The sequence below is a fragment of the Protopterus annectens genome, chromosome 9.part0 (assembly GCF_019279795.1).
Source record: "Protopterus annectens isolate FY-2018-M chromosome 9.part0, PAN1.0, whole genome shotgun sequence".
Classification (NCBI taxonomy): Eukaryota; Metazoa; Chordata; order Ceratodontiformes; family Protopteridae; genus Protopterus; species Protopterus annectens.
This window is the reverse complement of record NC_056743.1, coordinates 1,099,568,103-1,099,586,899: the sequence shown is the minus strand read 5'-3', so window position 1 is coordinate 1,099,586,899 and position 18,797 is coordinate 1,099,568,103. Positions and strand designations below refer to the sequence as shown.

The following is an 18,797-nucleotide window of genomic DNA, read 5'->3' as shown; positions in this document are numbered from 1 at the left end:
AATAACAGCTATACTGGTAGGGTAGCATTGACTATATTTAAGTGTCTTCTCCAGCAGATAACAAAGCAGTACAGAAAGGTTCCTTGTGGTGACTTGCACAGTAATTACATATGAACCCTGACTGTTTGTACTTAATGGGGTTCAATACTTCCTGCCCCAGCTTTTCTAGTTATTACCAGCGCAGGCAGTGATGTCATTTCTGAATGGCAGGTTACAAAGCTGTCATACTGCCTGATCATGCTAAACAACTTATTCTGTCTGCCCGAAACCAATGGCAAAACCCCAAAAGAGTAACCAGTGGAGGAAAACTAACCCCTCCCATTAAAACTAACTCCTAATAGTCTCCCTACAGCTCTTTTAGTAAGTACAATGTTGTAAAGCTTCTGGGTGAGACACATTTAATTATGGGACATTTTGGGAAACTGCTGTTTCATTTTTTTAATTTTACATGATCTGCATCTGGCCAGTTCATTGTCAGCCAAACATTTTGCTTTTTTATTCCATTTAAGCAACAATCTGACTAGTGAATGTTTAGCCACAATTTAATTTTGCTTACAAACACACATTATGGCAATGAGTGGAGACTGCATTTAATAATCATATGGAAGTGTACTTTTCATAATCATAAATGAGGCTACCTGCTCATATCTAAGGTCACCAGTAATTTATTTGCAAAGGCAGGAAAGTGTACAAGTTTAGCAATCTGAATTTTGTGACATTCAGGAATTTGTTTGGTGTAGGTAGGTCCAGGACTAGCCTCCATAAGCCATCCTGCTTTGATACCAAAAAACTTGAATCAGTCAGGTCTATGTCATAGAGGGAGGAAGCCCTCACTATGACCCAGATGCAGCCAAGATACTAGAGGAGTAGACCACGGAAGGTGGGAGTCAGTAGCTGATGCCAACTCTCAAATCCTGTGGTTAGGGAGGTGGTCTGGCCTGAAGCAAAACTGGCTCTCAAGGAGTACAGCATATAGTTTGTGGGCCAGGGACATTTCCTTGGTTCTAACAAGCTGTGGCAAGCATTATCTTTTTGGAAGGCATACACAGGAGTGTGCATGTCCCCTTCGAGAGACGGCATAGCAGGTCCTTACCTAACTGGGCATATGTCAGCTGTGTGGGGGTGAGGACATACACCATCATCAGAAAGCCCTAATGGCTGCCTGGATGACAGTCTCCCATGACAGGCTGTCACTGCAAGGGGGAATACATGGGTCAGTCAGTCAGCTGTGAGGCTTAACAGTTAACAAGCCACAATCATAAAATACATATGTGTTACATTCTTAAATGCACATCTGAGCTTAAATGAAGAGGAAGGAGAAACAAGCAATGCTCGACACAATAAGTATGACAAAGGAGCTCCAGAGAAATAACATCAATAAGTAGGACAACATCAAGAATAAGTAAAGAAATGCACGCATTGAACATGTATCATTATTTATTTGTTTGCTTGTTAGGTTAGACAAAAGATAACCCTTCTACATGCAAGTTAGTCTGTTTACTTGAATGTTATTAAGATTTTTTTGTTAACATGAACATTTTCGTAATGTTTTATTGATTTAGAAGACCACAGGATTTCAAGGATAGAAATATGTTCTGAACAGAAATATGTTTTTGGTCATGTTCCAAGAGTTTTGGATGAAAGTGTACAGGGTGTCACTGTTTACATTTCAAGAAATCATTTAGTATAGAGTTAAATAGGATATTTCATTATAGCAATAACCGAAGATGTCGGTGTGGTATACTGAAGATTTACCCACAGTTGGTGTGGTTTAATCAAGAGGGTGAATCCTGAGTGATTAAATAAAGCCAACTGTGGGTAAATTTCAGTATGCCACAGCCAAGGAGTTGGTTATTGCTATTATACAATGACATTATTTAAGGAAAAAATACTTAGTTTTCTTAAATAATGTCTTTGTATGACGGTGCATGACTGTTCTTCCACAGCTGGTGGCATACTGCTTCCTTGTGTTGATGTACTGCACATGCATACGGGACTTGCGTTCCCATGCATACCCAGTACATCAGTGCTCGGGAAAGTAAGCAAAGGAGAAAAGAAGACCTCCGTTGCTTTGCTTTTCCTTTCTTTCTTTTCTTTTTTTTTAATTAAAAAAAAAAAAAGATTTTTGGGAAGCTTAGGGTAGGAGAGAGAGAGAATGGAGGAAATACAAGGGAAATCAGGTACATGTCTTTAGTTTTAAACAGTGTACCTGATTTCCCTTGTATTTCCTGCATGGTGTCTCTCTCATATGTCCAGAGTCCGGACTACAAATTTTGTTTTTATTTTTGTTGAAAAAAAAAGTTAAAAATAAAGAATATACCAATGGAAAAAATTCCAGGCGACCGGCCCTTTTTCTGTTGGTATATTCTCAGATTTACAATGGGCACGCTGGTTGAACTGGGCAATGAGCATGCTCGTTTTAGAATGTTAATGACCAGTCATTGTATAATAAACATATTACGTCACCTTTATGTTCCTAATGAGCTGTTAGACTGGAGAGACAGCTGGTTAACTGGTCATGCGATGTATGGTAAAGTGAGAAAAATGCAGTTGATCGATAATGTTGTAGAGGAATCTGTTTTAAAGCTGTATGTATTCTCTTTATATCCTTAGCACTTCCAAAGGAATATTTATAAGATAGGTGGAGGACAAAAACATGGTATTTATAAATGCAGCTAAAGTACATGGTAACGGCTTGCAAAGAATTCTAGATCAGGCCTGCGTCTAATATATGAATAGCAGCTTAGATTAAATCTATATAAAATATAACTTCCAGGATCTGGAGATATTAGGTTTGATAACACAGAGGTGCATTGTACTCACCTGGTGTCAGAGGTGTGAGGTTAGGAAGATTTAGGAATAGCATAGACAACAATTTAATGTTCAGCCTATATATAGATGTTTCTTTTGATAAAGCAGTGCAGATGACAGGGTATGTGATGAAATGTATTTATACATGGTACAGAAATCTACTTGTTAAGTTTGTTAAGAATAACATCGGATATGTCTTCTTAAGTGAATGCTGTTAAAACTAAAGCATAGCAAGATATCATGCCTAAGGAGTGACATAAGTCCTGTGGTATGAGTGAGTAAGTGTGTGTGTGTGTGTGTGTGTGTGTGTGTGTGTGTCTATTTGCATGTATTACAGGAAAAAAGAAACTTAAAAGGCTGAGAAAAAACAGGCACATTACAAGCTGGAGACAAAGCTGGGTATAGGTTGAATACCAGTAAGTCTTAAGAAAACCAGTCCAAGGAAATGACAGGATTCATCAGAGTCAGTGGAAGGAGTATTACTATTAAGTGTGTATATACCAGATTCAATGGTAAATAAAACATGGCACATAATTTAATGACTCTGTTAAAAGAGACAGGATAAAGATGAGCTTCAACAGGCCATGAATAATACTTAATATTGATTTGGTAATACTGAATGTTGGAAATTCTGGACATGTGAACTTTAGATCCAATAAAATACATTTTGACAGTCAGTAAACTCTAGCAAGGAGCTATTATTGCTCTTTCCTGTAGTTTAGTAAACAGCAAAACACTACGTTGTATAGATATATATATATATATATATATATATATATATATATATATATATATATATATATATATACTCTGCTTAGCCTGAAGACATTTTTTTATTTTTTGTACTTTAGGTCTACAAAATAAGATCAACAGACCCAAATATTGACAACGAAATTCAGTTAAAAGCTGAGGAAGCAGGAAGGTGGATCAAGCAGGATAAACAGTACAGTTCAGTTTTCAGTACAGACACGTATGACTATGAGGTCATCCTACAGAGCTTAGAACTGATCATAGCCTGATATGCCCCTTGTGATGTCAGAGCAATGAAATGTAAATGTATTTATACCATCTGTTGGTCAACTGCACACTACAATGAATTCTCCTGAAAGTAACTAAACACTGACCAACAGCGGTGCTCCCAGCTTGTTATCTTGTTCCTATGTTTTGCTGAAATATTTCCAGCATTCAGTCACACAGTTAACTTCCCTTGAAACTGGTATTATTTATGTTGCATGACTTAACATTTAAAATTGTGAATATGAAACAAAATTGTCTAAAATACTGATAAAACTATCCTTTCATTGTTACACGAGCATCCATAAGGTACAAACTCCCAGTTGAGCCAGGCTGTGAGATGGCATGGCTGAGCCGTTTGGTGAGCAGTTGAACTGGTAGAGGCTGATGGTCTTTGGACAGCTGGGGTCAAAGCACTCCCAATGGTACTAGGATGATAACCCTCTCTGCTGAACTGAAGGGGGCTTGATGGTGAATCAAGGGAGATTATTTCACTCAGCTGCAACATGTGTATATCAGTGTCACACTGGGTCATTTGCTTATATGCACAGTACCAGTTGTGTATATCATAGCAGGGTCCCATGAAGATGGCACGCAATATAGCATAATCTGAACTGTGGTAGGCTCCAGTCCCAGTGTAAACTTCCAGCACTTTCTAAAGTTTAGAAATAAGGATATATATATATCAATTTGCAACCTAAAAATGAACTTTAATTCAGGATCCTGCTTCCACCTTTAAAGCATTTATACTTCAGTCACATAGTCTGGTGATATTCCCATTATTATCTGTTATTATTATTATTACTTTTATGTTTTCTTAAAGTGGCTTTATGCCAGTGAAATTTAATTATAGGAAGTACTTCAAATGGAGCAAATATGAGTTATAGTCAAACATTTACTGAAAACATATTAAAATTACAATACATAACTTTTAGAGGTGGACATTTGGATGGATTGGGTACTTGGAAAAACAATTACATTGACTACAGACAGTTACAGACAGAAAAAAATAGCATGCTGGAGAAAACAGCAGACAGAAACTAGCAAGAATATCAACAGCACATTTCAAATGCAGCTTAAATCTGAACTCCAAGTTGTGTGTTCATGAAGGTGATTGGCAAAAAGTAGGGTAATTCTATGGGCTAGGCTTGTAAAGGCTCCAGGGCCATTAGCCTAGTACACACCTATGAACCTATGAAATAAAAGCCACTCAGACAGCCATTTGAGGAATGGATCTCCAAAGTCACACTGGTGCTTGAAGGAATTCTTAAAATGTACAGCAAAGGAGCATATTTATAAACAGCTTTTCCTTGACAAAGTGGGGAATTTATGTCCAACATCGCGGCACATTACTGGCATGAAATTATGCTACTTTAGTTAAATTTTATTGTTACTTTTGCATTTACAGTATTTCCATTTTGCAGAACAGCATTTGTGGTTTCAAGTTGAAATGCAAGGAAGTTTATATTGTTTCTTGCGCTTTGATGTTCCAAATCTTCAGCCTTATTATTGTCATCTAAACTTGTACAAATGTTTCTCATGAGCCTTGCATTCTCTCTTTTGTTTGGAACCTAAATCATTAATGTAACAGTCAGCACTAAGAACAAATGGAGCCACCTGGGAACATGACCAACTCTCTTTTGCTTGAAATGCCAAGGCCAATAACACTGTAATCGATGGCAAAATGGGTGAGAAGCTGTCTCCCTGCTGCAGTTTAATTGCTAGCAGATCCTTCTCATATGCTCAGTAGTGCTAATTATGGTTTTAAATCACCTGCACTATTACTTTGGTCACCCACACTAAGATGTTGACTTACAACAGGCATAGATTATGAAATAACTTATTTCAGAAGTAGAATTTGTCTCATAATATAAATTTCAGGTACCAGCCCCTGGCTCTAAGGTGCAGGGGGGGGGGGGGTGAAGACCTTCAGAAAACCTGTGTTCCAGTTGCATCTATTGTGCTGGAGGTTCTAACCTGGGGAGTGGCGGGTAAGAGTGAGTGACACACAACTCACCCATCCTGGGAGGAGGGTGTGCTTATCTTCTTGTAGGCTGTTTTGTTCCCTAAATACAAAGTCTTGCAAGTAATATGTGCCCATTTTAGGAAGGAGGAGGGCTGTGGCTTCCAAAGTTGGTGATGGCCACCTTTGTTTGAGGATGTGTGGGACTGTGCATGCACAGATAAAGGGATATAGGAAGTCCCTGAACTGACGCCATAAGCCATAATGATGATTGTAGGATGGACCCATCAGCAGGCTTGGAGGGCTGTTAATCGTGTGAGGGCTATCATCCATCCAGCATGCATTTTAGCTGTAGAGTGGATCCAATGGTAATATCAGCTTATTCCTGGTGAGCTACAAACTGCCAGTTGAGCCGGGCTGTGAGATGGCATGGCTGAGCCGTTTGATGAGCAGTTGAATTAGTAGAGGCTGATGGTCTTTGGACAGCTGGGGTCAAAGCACTCCCAATGGTACTAGGATGATAGCCCTCTCTGCTGAACTGAAGGGGGGCTTGATGGTCAGCAGGCATGGGGAAAGGGGCAAAAATAGGAAAAAAAAATAAATATTGAACATACTGAAAAAAAAAGCATTAGTTTTCAACAGTTAGAACACCTGCTGCTTATGCATTACAGAGTATATACATGTTATAGAATGTCTTAGTGCAGCCTGCTGCACAGTTACTTTTGTCCTTAGTAAAGGTAAGGGGGGATTACTTTAAAACCTAAGGTTTCGAAACAAAAGCTGAAAGTCTGTATAGAAGAAACTACAGGTGCAAGCAAAGAAGAATACATCTGCTTTTGGTGACGTGTGAATTATTGTTTAACGCTTCAGGACAACATTGAATTGCCTGAAAACAAAAATGATTGAATGCACAGAAATCCACTAATACTGTGAACTAACAATACAGAACGCCTTTTAAACTGACTGAGTTCATGACATCATTTAAATATATGGAAAATATTAGAAATAATAATGTGTAATGTTTTTGTTATCATTTGAATTTAATACCATACAAGACAGTTTAAATGTACCATTTATGAGTTGTCTTAGAAAAAACACTTATGATAATATATTTACTTATCATGGTCCTGTGCTATGAGGATAAATGCATTTTTTTTATTTTAGGCTCAGATATTACGTTACTGTTATATTTAAAATGTGCCCCTGGATAATTATTACTGTAGAATTCTAGTCTATTCAGGAGAGGCAGACACGGCTTCATCAAGGGCTGTGACCCTCTTTAACAAAAGCTGTTGTTTGTGTTTGTCTGCAATACTTGAATGCATCTTTGGCAAGCTTCATTCCTCAGTTGGCTGACTGACCTTTGAACAGAGTTGTCAATACAATGGCAATATAATGGAGGTAAATATTTTGAACGTGCCAAGTCCCATTACTGTGTTAAATTTATTTGCTATGATAAATAATCCAACCAAGCATTCTACCAGCTCTAAATACTGTAATATTGCCTTAACTCAATTTAAGTGAACATTGTAGGGCCAAGGGCCATTCACATTTCATGCTGTAAAATACTAGAACTTCACTGTAGCTGTTCCCCTTCCCCCATTAACGACACATTGCTACAAGGAGTCACTGAACTTCTTCCTGTAATATATGACTTCATATGTGTGTTATTCAGGGTATTTTAAATGATATCATGTAATGTTCTCCCAAAGTTCTAACTTGTGTGATTATATTCTCCGCTTGGCCTGCCTTGGTTTATGGAAGATGCACTTGGTACCCAGTGGTCGTCACAGAAATGAGTGCATAAATAAACAATACACAGTGCAGAAGACACTGCTTCAGTAACAGGAAAGAAAAGATGTTTCGGTAAATAGAAAATGATGGTGATAAACGTTCAACTTGTCACAATTTCTTTAACAAATAAAAATGTTGAACGTCCTGACATAGAAATATACTTTGAAGAGAACCTTGTAAACTATATGGCTGTGCCCCACATTATGATAACTTATAAGTCTTGTGACACAGATACTAGTCTCATTAATGGAGCAACAAAACCATTTATTAATTTATTCATTATGTACTTTACTGCAAGATATGCAGTTTGTATCAAATTAGTAACTTTCTTCTGTCAACTACATATATTACTAAATGTCTTCCTTCCTTGTGCACTTGGGTGCAGTGGTCATTTTTGTCACAAAACAATTTTTATGTCCCTATAGTTTCTCTTCATTATTGGTTACTAAGGCAGCATCTATGTTCTTTATCCCCGATCTTATTGTACTAGCCTTTCTGTTACGGCCATTTACAGGTCTTGGCCTTTTCTTAATTTTGCTGCTTCTCTCCTTTTTCTGATCCTCCTAGTTTGGCTGTACTTATTCACCTTAGGGTCCTGTGTTGTCTTTTACATGTATCTGTCTACTCCACAAATGATGTCTCTCCACCCCACAACCACCACTACTCTGTCTCTCTCCCTGGGCATAAGCACTCGTGTGTTTGCTAAATGATGCCCCCCCCCCCCCCCACACACACACACACACACACACGCATTTCGTTTTGGCCAAAGATGTTTTCCCCATACACATTTCATCAACAGGCTAGTTCTACAAAAAAAAAAAAAAAAAAAAAACATTAAAAAACAGCCCTAAATGAAAGAGAGGACACATCTCTCCTTCTTCTATATCCATTTAATAAATATTATCATCTTCAAGCTTGCACAAGCAAGGAGAACATAATACATTTTCATAAAACTGTCCCACCAATAGAGACTGAAGAAAGGAACTAGTTATGTGTTATTTCTGCAGTTCAAGGCCTTCTTAAAGATCATATTCAATACAAACTCCCCTGTCTGTTTTAATCTGCTTTCTAATTTCCAGACTCTCTGTGGTCAGTACATTTCTGCTATCGGTTTTAGATCACCATAGTACATAGCAATATTACACATATCATTCTGGAAGAACTCCTCTGTTCACTGGAAAATCTAATAACCTAAATGAAGCTACAGATTTTTCAACTTTTATAATTTTACTGGTAGGAAACGGATTATCTTTCATATTCTTTTAAAACAGAAAATCAAGTCTTTATTGCATTTTGTTTATATTTCATAATTTTTGATACAAACAAAATGTAGGATTTTAGTTATGTTTAGCACAGTTTTGACATGCTCTTACGTTCCATTGATTTTATGTATTTTTTATTTGAACTGAGACAGTATAAGGAACTAGAAGACCATGTGTAAAGTATACAGGATACAATCAGTTAGCAAAATTAATTTGGAAAAATGTATATCAAATGTTTAAAGTATTATCATCTTAAGCTACCTGTCATGCAGTCTGCCAGGTAAAGATAAACATCTGATCATACTATTTCTGCGTGGCAGAAACACAGGAGAATACTGTTGTTCAGGATGCATGGTCCACTCAGATAGCACAGTTTGTAGTTGCTATTTGACATTTATAAATTCCTTAAAATATTCACGAAGAAGCTTAAGTGAAAACTATGATGCTTGTAATATCAGCACTGTAGCAAATGCAACTGATTAGGGCTTCTGTCAAAAAACAAAACAAAAAAATATGTTTACCCAATGCCTCTACACGTTAAAAAAAGGACTCCACCAGCTCTTGAAATACATGAAAAAAATATCCATTTCCAATACTGTCTAATTACAGGTTCGTAGCCAAGTACTACACTAGCTGGCTTTGTGGGCTATTTTAAGCCCAGCCAATTTCCCTCAAAGGTGACAATCAAACCCTGCACCTACTGCATGTGAAATAAACACCTTAACAATTATTCCAACCCCCAACCCCTAATCTGACTATCAACCCTCTTACTGCAACTCTCAAGCCCCTGTCATCCATTAATTTCCCAACCACACTTATCTTTTGCTATGCATTTTAGATAAAGACTCTAACTTCACTTTATTCATTTTTTCTCTAATTATCTGCTGAATATGTTCAACTGTTCAAACAGTACCATCCAGGTTACATTCTTCAACATCTGTTTTTATTGCAAACAGACTATTCTTTATGCACTTATCTCTCTGTAACACCAAAAGATGGATCCTTGACAGGTTCAAGGAGTGCCTAAGTGCTGAGGGAGCTGGTGGGGGATAATTGTCAGCACGCCCATTATGGCTTGTAGGTTTTCACGGCACATATCTCACTGCATGATTCTCAGAACACTGGGTATCTAGCTGGAAGTAAAAATTTCCCTTAGGGCAAAATAAGGCTCCCTATAACAGCCAATGAATTGCATGAGTGAATGAGGCCATTACATTACTGCCACTACATGATACATTCTGAAGTAGTCACTAATATGTATTTGGGGAAATTAGGAATGTAAAACAAAAAGCATATCCACCCAGGACTATGATCTGTCACTGACCAGTGCTCACCCTCAGTGGCAAAGGTTGTGGCCCAGAACACAGGAATAGATGGGGCAGTTCAGCAATGTGACAGGCCAAATGGCTGGGAAGGAAGAATCCAAAGCAAACATAAAAACACACTCATACCTGTATAACCTGATGTGTTTTACAGCCTTCTAAAAGGAATCTGCATACAATTCATCCTTCTTCCTGTACATACTTAGTAGATTTACATAAAATATTTTCATGACTTCTTTCTGTTTTTTACCACTTTCTTTAATATTATAAAAAAACAACTTCTACACTTTCTTCACTTTGTCACTAAGAGCCATGCTATTTTTATCACGAAATAAGTCTTATTATTCCGGATATTTTACTCAGATTCATGATTATTTGTCGAAGGTGTTTTCTCTGATGGACAAAACACTCAAAAAAAATCACTCAAAGCCACTTTAGAAAACATAGTTTTACACTTTTTTAGGGGGCAAGCCTCCTGTATACCCTATGTGGAGGGAGATCCTCCACATCCCCCTTACTTATATATACCAAATCCATGGTTACACAACAGTGCAGAAAGAGCAGCACCATATATAAAAGTAGCTTTCAGCAATACACCCATCGCTCTGTTATCAATTGAACAAAAAGTGTTCAGCATTGACACACACGTTTCCCTTTACTGTCTCCTGCTTACCATATTTATTTCCATTATTCACTTGCCTGCTAAATCTTTCCAACTCTTAGCTGAATCTGAAAAATAACAGCTTTAAACAATAATTCCCTGTCAACCCTCTCTAGAAAGTCCTGCTACATTTCTAAAATTTCTATGTGCTAATAATGACTTTAAAACAGGGCACTTTAATGAAGTGTTTTTCAGTTGGTGGCCTAGTCTCATCAAGAGATTTTTTTTTTTTCATTACAGCAAATTGCAGAAGTAGTTTCTGCCAGCAGATGGCGATATAAGTTATCTCACCAGAGATAAAGGCTCCTGCAAGGAGTGATAAAGACAGGAAGCAGTGTATATAACAAAAGCCATAAAAGCTATGTTTAGTCATTGCAGGTATGAGTCATGGAGAAAATTGATGATTATATTAGCTAGGAGAAAAAAAAATGATGACCAGTACCTGTAAAAGGAATGTAGGGTGAGAGTCAGCAACTATAAAAATGCTGAAAACACTGGGATAGGTGCATCAAGGGGTAGGTACAGTGGTGATTTTAAAGGTTTGAGTACCAGGAGACAGCTCAAACAAATGCCATTGGTGCAGCCTGGTGAAATAGGCCTACAGCACTTAAGACTTAAACTTAACAACAGAAATATGAGGGTGCTGGAGCCTCAGAGGCAGCATTGCAGCTCCCACTTAGTTTATAAAAGCAGGCAGCCACATAATCAGGCCGATGGTGAGATTACTGGAAATGAAGCCTGAGGTTGAAGGATAAAGAGAAGTTGGGCTGAAAAGGATAGCAGCAAATTAATTTTAAGAGAAGGCAAAAATAAATAGCAAAAGCAGAAAATAAATTAAGTAACAACAGTAGAAAATTTGTTGAAGCAGGAGACAGGCATTAGGAGAAACAGCAGAGATTTTGATTGATTGTGTCTTTCGGCTTTTCCTGGTTAGGGGTCACCACAGCGGAACTCCGGTCTGCTAATGATTGGCAGTAGATTTTTACATGCCGAGTTGCCAGCTCTGACGCACAGCCTTCAACAAAGGTATGCCCATTCACGCATGTCTCCACACAGAAGACGCTGTAGCTGAGAATCGAACAGGACAACATCATACTGTGAGGCGACAACGCTACCGCAGCACCACCACCGCAGTGGAGGAGAAACAGCAGAGATATGACTTCCAATCTTATAGGAATAGGAGGCAGTCCACCACTCAAACAGAAAAACGGAAGAAAACTAGCAAAGACAAAAATAGGTGGCAAGCTAAAAACAAACCTTAGGCATGCAGACCCTGCAATGAAATAATGAGCTGTAAACTTTGTTCCTAAGTTCATAAGTTTAACTAGCCAGAGTTCAGGGCCTGAAAGCTGTTAGTGAAAACTGACTGCCTTAAAGTACAGCCCTTACATCCAGTCTTATTTAAAAAATATTCACATTCCTAGAATTGTGAATAGCTTATTCCATGCCACAGTAATATACTGTGTTAAGAAGAAGGTCCTCATTCAGTTTGATTCAAATTAATCTTACAATTTAAATTAGTATGCTTATGTTTACAATTACTAGTATGCAATTCAAGATTTGATAATACTTGTAACAGCTTATGCCTTGTAGCCTAGTATTAATTTGTCCCTGTGGGACTTTATATGATGGAGAAAGTCTAAATGTCAGCATCATTCATTGTAAGTGATGTAAACCTTTTGGTAAATTTTCTTTGAATGGATGCTAATATAAGTAATTGCCCAGTTTTACAACTGCATAACACTTTGTTATATTCAATAATGGGAAGTACATAATTTCTAAAACTGAGACCAAACAATCGCCACATTTAAGTGAGATGTTTTTTAAGCAGCAGTCCAAGTCGACTTAATGCAGTTGGGCAAAGCCTGTTAACATGTTTATCAAATGAGACTTTTGATAATATAATTATTATTAAGTCATCAAACTCATCAACTACCTCGAAAGCATGGCCTTTTAAAATTAAAGGCTTGTAAATAGGTTTACCAAATTATATAACATTACATTTCCTCAAACTAAAATGTACGTAAATCATTACTGAGGTTATTCTACCTAAGCCTCAGACGAGGCTTCATGCCAGACGAATGGAGGACAGCGACAGTCATTTCCTTACACAAAGACAGGGCTTCAGCGGACCTGGGCAAATAAAGACACATAAACCTGACGAGTCTCATTTATAATAAGGCTATGAAAAGGACCATTATGTAATTAATAAATAAAGATATAGGTAACCTACAGACTCTTGATCCAACCTAGTTCAGATTCATCAAGTGCAGGTCGTGCTTACTTAACCTGGTTGACTTCTTTGAAAGCGTTGCTTAAGCAATGGATGAGGGCAAAACAGTTTATCCAATGTGGTCTTTTCTGAAGGACTTCAACATGCAGGTTATTGAATCTGACTCGGATCCGAGACTAGCCATTTCCAAAAGACTTCAGCCCCTGAGCTCTACCTCCTCTACCCATAATACCTAGCTCTGTCATAATCACCTCAGATCTCATTTGCCTCATTCCAGGATAGCATCATGACATTGTCTTCCACTGGGGTGTATCCTTTTAATGAGCTTTCGAATGTAGTTTCTTCCCTTTGTTCCTCTACCCTCGTTCAGAGCTATTATTTAGTGTGTCCTTGTAGTTGTGTCTAGTAGTTAGGTGGGATTGTTTTCTGAGTGATTGTGGTCTTTTCCTACCTTGTTGTTGTGTGCAGTGTTTTTTGCTAGATGATACTGACCTCAAGGAAGGGAAAGGGACCCCAAAATTCCTCCATGATAATGTCTCTTTCAGCAATCTTATGGAGCTGCTTCACCACAGCAGGGTTGGACAGCTGAAGCCCCATCTCTGGAGGACTCAAGTGCTTCTAGAGGATTTCAGGGTAGGCCCATGCACATCCTGGTTGGTTCCTCCTCCAGACATGCTTATTGACTTGGTGTCTTGGATGGCCTTGAGGGATCCAGATGTGGTGGAACCTGTTTCAAAAAAGCCAGATAAGATCTTGACCCCTCCAAAAGATCATCAACATTGGAGTAAGGCATACCTCCCAATTGTCTAGACATTTGCTTCATATTTTCAGTCTGTTCCTCATACAGTTTTTGCTTTTCTTTTTGACCATGTTTGAGCAGGACAGGAAGATGCGGTCTGCAATTGGAGTACATTTTGCTACCCTCCTTCCCCAGTGCAACTTCTCTCAGAACCAGTAGGAAGGGTAATGCCTCTTCTTTAGAAAACAGCATGTTTCAGGATGTTTCTGCAGAAGGTTCCCCCGGGGGGGGGGGGTAAAAAGAATGGGCACTGCCCTCACAGCAGGGGTGGTCTTCAGAATCAGGGCTTCCATGGAGCTTTCTCACAGAGACTCTGAATAGTTGCCCAACTGTCCGGCTCCGGAGGTAGTCAGAGGTCATTTGGCAGTATGCCCGTAAGCTTGGGAGGCCATCACCTCAGACGCATTGGTGTTAATAGTCATATATAAAGGCTAATGATTCTATTTTTATTTCCCCCAAAACAGAACACCAAACAACATGCCACCTTTTCAGAGAAGGGATGCAGTTATCAAAATCAAAAAGGTGTTAGAAAATTGAGCCATCCAATAGGTCCAACCAGACCAATATGGATTTAAGGTCTATTTCAGATTATCTTGGTTCCAAACAAGAACAAGGACCTCAGGCCAATATTGGATTTGAGCAAATTAAATTGTGAAACAGACCAAGTTCCTGATGGTCATGGTGCAGTCCATTTCGCCTTTCTTGAGGAAGGATGACTGGATGTGCTCAATCAATCTTAAGGATGCCTACCATCATACAAAGATATTGAGGTGCTCCAGTAGATTTCTGCACTTCCAGCAGGGAATCAATCATTACCAGTTCAGAGCAATGCCCTTTGGTATCACCACCATCCCCCAAGTGTTCGCCAAGTGCATGGCAGCCTGTCTCAGGCTACAGGGTTTCCAGGTCTTCTTGTACCTGGATGACAGTCTCCTCACCGCCTCCATGAGGGCATCACTGGTCAGGTCCAGAGACTCTTTATTCCAGTTGTGTGGTTCCTTGAGAATCACTGCAAACTTTCAGAAGTTCATTCTTGAACTAATCCAAATGTTGGAGCTCATAGGTTGTCAGTTGAATACAGTCTGTCAGACTGCAATACTTCCAGCTCTCAGTATCTACCCTTCATTCTCAAGCCACCTCCTTACTGTCTTACAGGAAACCTCTGGCTTCTATGGTTCTCAGACTCTTAGGTCACATGGTTGCAGCAATCTACTTAGTCAACCTGGAGAGGTACCACATGAGGATACTGCAGTGGACACTAGCAATGCAATGGTCCTACCTTACTCACCTTATGGATTTTCCCATAGCATTGACAGAAGTCTGTCAAAATCAAATTAAGTGGTGCTTGAGTCTCCCTTGATGTTGATTGGGAGACCTTTCATTCTTCCTCCCCCTGCAAGGTACAGTCACGATGGACACCTCCTTCTTGGCAGGGAGCATTTAAAAGGGAAGAGAGTCCAAGGGACTTGTCTACAATTGAGACCAATCTTCACATCCGTGTCTTGGAGAGGAAGGGAGGTCCTTCTCACATTGCAGGCCTTTCAGAACTTTCTCCCCAAGATGTGATCTCAGTGCAGAGAGACAATATGTCTGTCATGTGATATCTGTACAAACAGGGGGAGACTCACTCCTGTCTTCTTTGTCAGGAGGCCATGAGGGTTTGGCTATGGGGGAATTCATCTCAGTGGTTTCTGGTAGCAATGCACATCCTGGAGAAGTTCAACATTTTAGCAGATAATCTGAGCAGGAACATTTTTCTTCTTTTCATGACTTTTTCATAAATCCGAGAGTTGCACTCAATGTTTTTGGAGATACTCCATGTTGAAATCGTTCCCATCTGACACAAAGCGCAGCATTTATTAAACCTTAGCTCCTCCACAAGGGCAGTCATCCATGGATGCTGGGGCCACATCATTTTTCCAATAGCCCTGATGGCCAGAGATCCCAAGCTTTCAGACAGAGTGGTCCATATTTTGTCCTCCTCTCAGAGATTATCTACTTGCAAAGTCTATGCTAGTACGTGGAGGTACTTCATCTGTTTGGGCTTTTCTAAAGGCTTGGACCTCTTCTCTGGAGACAATCCTTGATTTTCTTGCTGACTTATTTCATTCAGAATCTAATTATTCCACTATTAAAGTACAACTGGCAGCTATTTTTAATTTTCACATTAATATACCAGTGGTGGCATTAAAAGCTTCAAAGGCTTTTCTCAAAGGAATTTCTTATTGCACAGAGAACAATTTAAATCAGGTAATTTACCTACCAGTGTTTTCACCAAATTTTCAAACAAAGGAGAATATTTGCTTCATTGTCTCAATTTTCATAGGCAACTGAGATTTGGATACAACCAAGTCCTTTAGAAAGTATAATCAGTTGTTTATCTTTTTCAAAAGCCCATTTGGGAAAGCCAGTGCCTAAGTCTACTCTAAGGCTCTTGTTTCCATTTCTTTTAGATACAGTTCAAAAAGGAAGGCTTTGCCTTGCAAATTGAAAGGTCATTCTACTACAACTATGGCCACTTCTATGGCTTTCCTCTCGACAGCGGCTATGGATGACATTTGTGCTGCTGCTACTTGGGTGGGTCCTCTTATCTTTGTGTCCCACTATAAGCTGGATATTCACTTGAGGTCTAGAGCTTCTTATGGTTCTATCGTATTGCAGACTGTGCTCTTATAGGGCCTCCCCAGGGTGCAACATGACAGGCTGAACCTGGATGGAAAAGACAACATCAGATAAGAAAGTTATGTGCTTACCACAATGATAGACCCATGTTGTCTCCTTCTGTCCTGTTCTACCATAATGCTCATCTGCCCCCTCCTGTACTGTGTTTCTCTCAATCCTTGGATGACAGAGTCATGGAGGCTGCTTCTCCTGCTTTTGTTTGGGGTCCCTGATGTCAGGTTATTAGATTCAGCAGTGGAAGTGATTTGGAGAGGGGCAAACTAAATGTGAGGTAGGCATTATGGGTAGAAGAGGAGGAGCTCAGGGTTTGAAGTCTTTTGGAAATGGCAAGTTTCGGATCCGATAAACCACAGGTTGAACCACATGGAAAGAGACAAAGTGGATCTATCATCATGGTAAGTACATAGCTTTTGTATATAACATACCTAACTTTGAAAGACTTTTGCACCATCCCACACTTCAGTACCGGAGATAAACACTCCCAGCTAAATGTCAATCCCTATGTAACTCAGATAGCAAAGAGGCTCACAAATATAACACAGGAAGTTATGGTGGGTAGCTCTACATCCACCAAAAGACTTGTCATTAGCAGTGTACCCTAAGATTAAGTCCTTGGACCACTTCTTTGCATTTACTTCTTAGTGGTCAAAGCTAATGTCAAGGGTTTGTGGCTGACCACGTGCAAACTTGGTGTTATCATAAAACCCCCAGAGGACACCAAGATCCTTGAAGATGAACTGTCCTAAAAATAGCTGGTGTTAAAAGTAATGGACTAAAACTAAATGACAAGAAGTGTATAATTGTATCCTTCATCAAGCATAACTCCCCACTGACAACACACCCATGAAAACTGATCCCGTAGTTAGGGATCTGGAAAATTAAGACGACAATGACCTGCCCTTTGATCACCATGTATCCACTATTGAAAGGCTGTCCTTTTTCATTGCACAGCTCATATTTAAAGGTATTGCATCCAGGTCCAGGGAGGTAATTATTTCACTGCACTCATTAGTCCAGTGACCCCAGCCTCAATTATTGGGCTTCAGTATTCTCTATTCTGTCCGACCTATTGCACATTCATTTGTCCTATGGTATCACAAACACCTGTTCAGAGGATCTCAATCTGTTTTGCAAAATAAATAGAACATGCTAGATGGACAGTGATGTTTCACAGAGAATACCACTTCTGTACTACCTTCCACTCCACATAAAGTAAAGTACTTCTATTACTATATTCAAATGTAATTTCGATGAATGGGGTGGGTAACTACAAATTCTTCCCTGGTTTAGAACCCGTCACTCATAGATATGAGAAATATAAATGTCCCAACGTATCTTTATTCGTCCAGTCTCTGGGTTATTTATATGAAAAATAAAAGGGCTAAAAATTACCACAGGAGTGTAAGGCTAGGCTTCTTAAGATCCTCACAGATTAATTGCCTAGAAAGTATATACGGACCTAATAGTCCAGTTTACTACTACATTAATGTAGTTATTAATGCTGACATAATTTCAGTCATTAGTTATTGTGAATCCAACCATTCAGTTGTCATAATATTTCCTACTCCAGCAGCAATTGTTAATAGAATGGAATACAAAAGCAGGTCGAACAAAGCTGCCCCCAAGACTCAGCCTTTTGGGACTCATGATAAAACAAAAGGTTTCTCTTATCTGATATCATGTATTATAACTGACTGTATTCTCCTCTTGAGCCAGTTACTGATCTGTTTAACAAAATATGTTCATCTTATGATGGCATTGACATCTAAATAAAGAGCTCCTGTAGTCAAATCATAATCCATTATCATAGTAAAGAATTTACAAAATTCTACTTAATCAGCTTGGTAGCCCTAAAAATTTAAAAGTAAACAGCATTAAAACGTGAAGGCACAAGTTTGGGTGTTGAGCAGTGTTCTTACCCAAAGTCCTAACAAGACCAGTGAAGTTACTGTGGGGTTCAAGTCTCAATTCAGATGTTGTAAAGGTGGTAACAGTGGCGGTTTTAATGTGATACCCAACAGACACGTCTGGCAATGCCATTCAGACAACAGCTGGGCAATTCCTGCAAGCCATTCCATAGGTGAGGGTGAGAAGTCATTGTAACCTAACCTAAGAAAAATAAATGCAGTTAGAATTATGCACCTGTAAATGAAAACATAGGCAATGATGACCAAGTAGGACTTAATACTGTAATTCAGTCATATACAAGACTGAAAGTCTGCAAATGAAACAAATACTGGTTAAACGTATACATTT

The 18,797-nt window shown here is 38.9% G+C and overlaps 1 long non-coding RNA gene across 4 annotated transcripts in view; it reads right to left on the bottom strand.

Annotated features, from left to right (window-relative positions):
* LOC122811839 overlaps positions 1-18,797 on the bottom strand; it is a 799,357-nt gene that overhangs the window by 208,847 nt on the left and 571,713 nt on the right. For all 4 annotated transcript variants that reach the window (XR_006366301.1, XR_006366298.1, XR_006366299.1 and 1 more), the window contains one exon: positions 18,461-18,650. This is a non-coding gene — a long non-coding RNA (uncharacterized LOC122811839). The remainder of the gene's footprint in view (positions 1-18,460; positions 18,651-18,797) is intronic.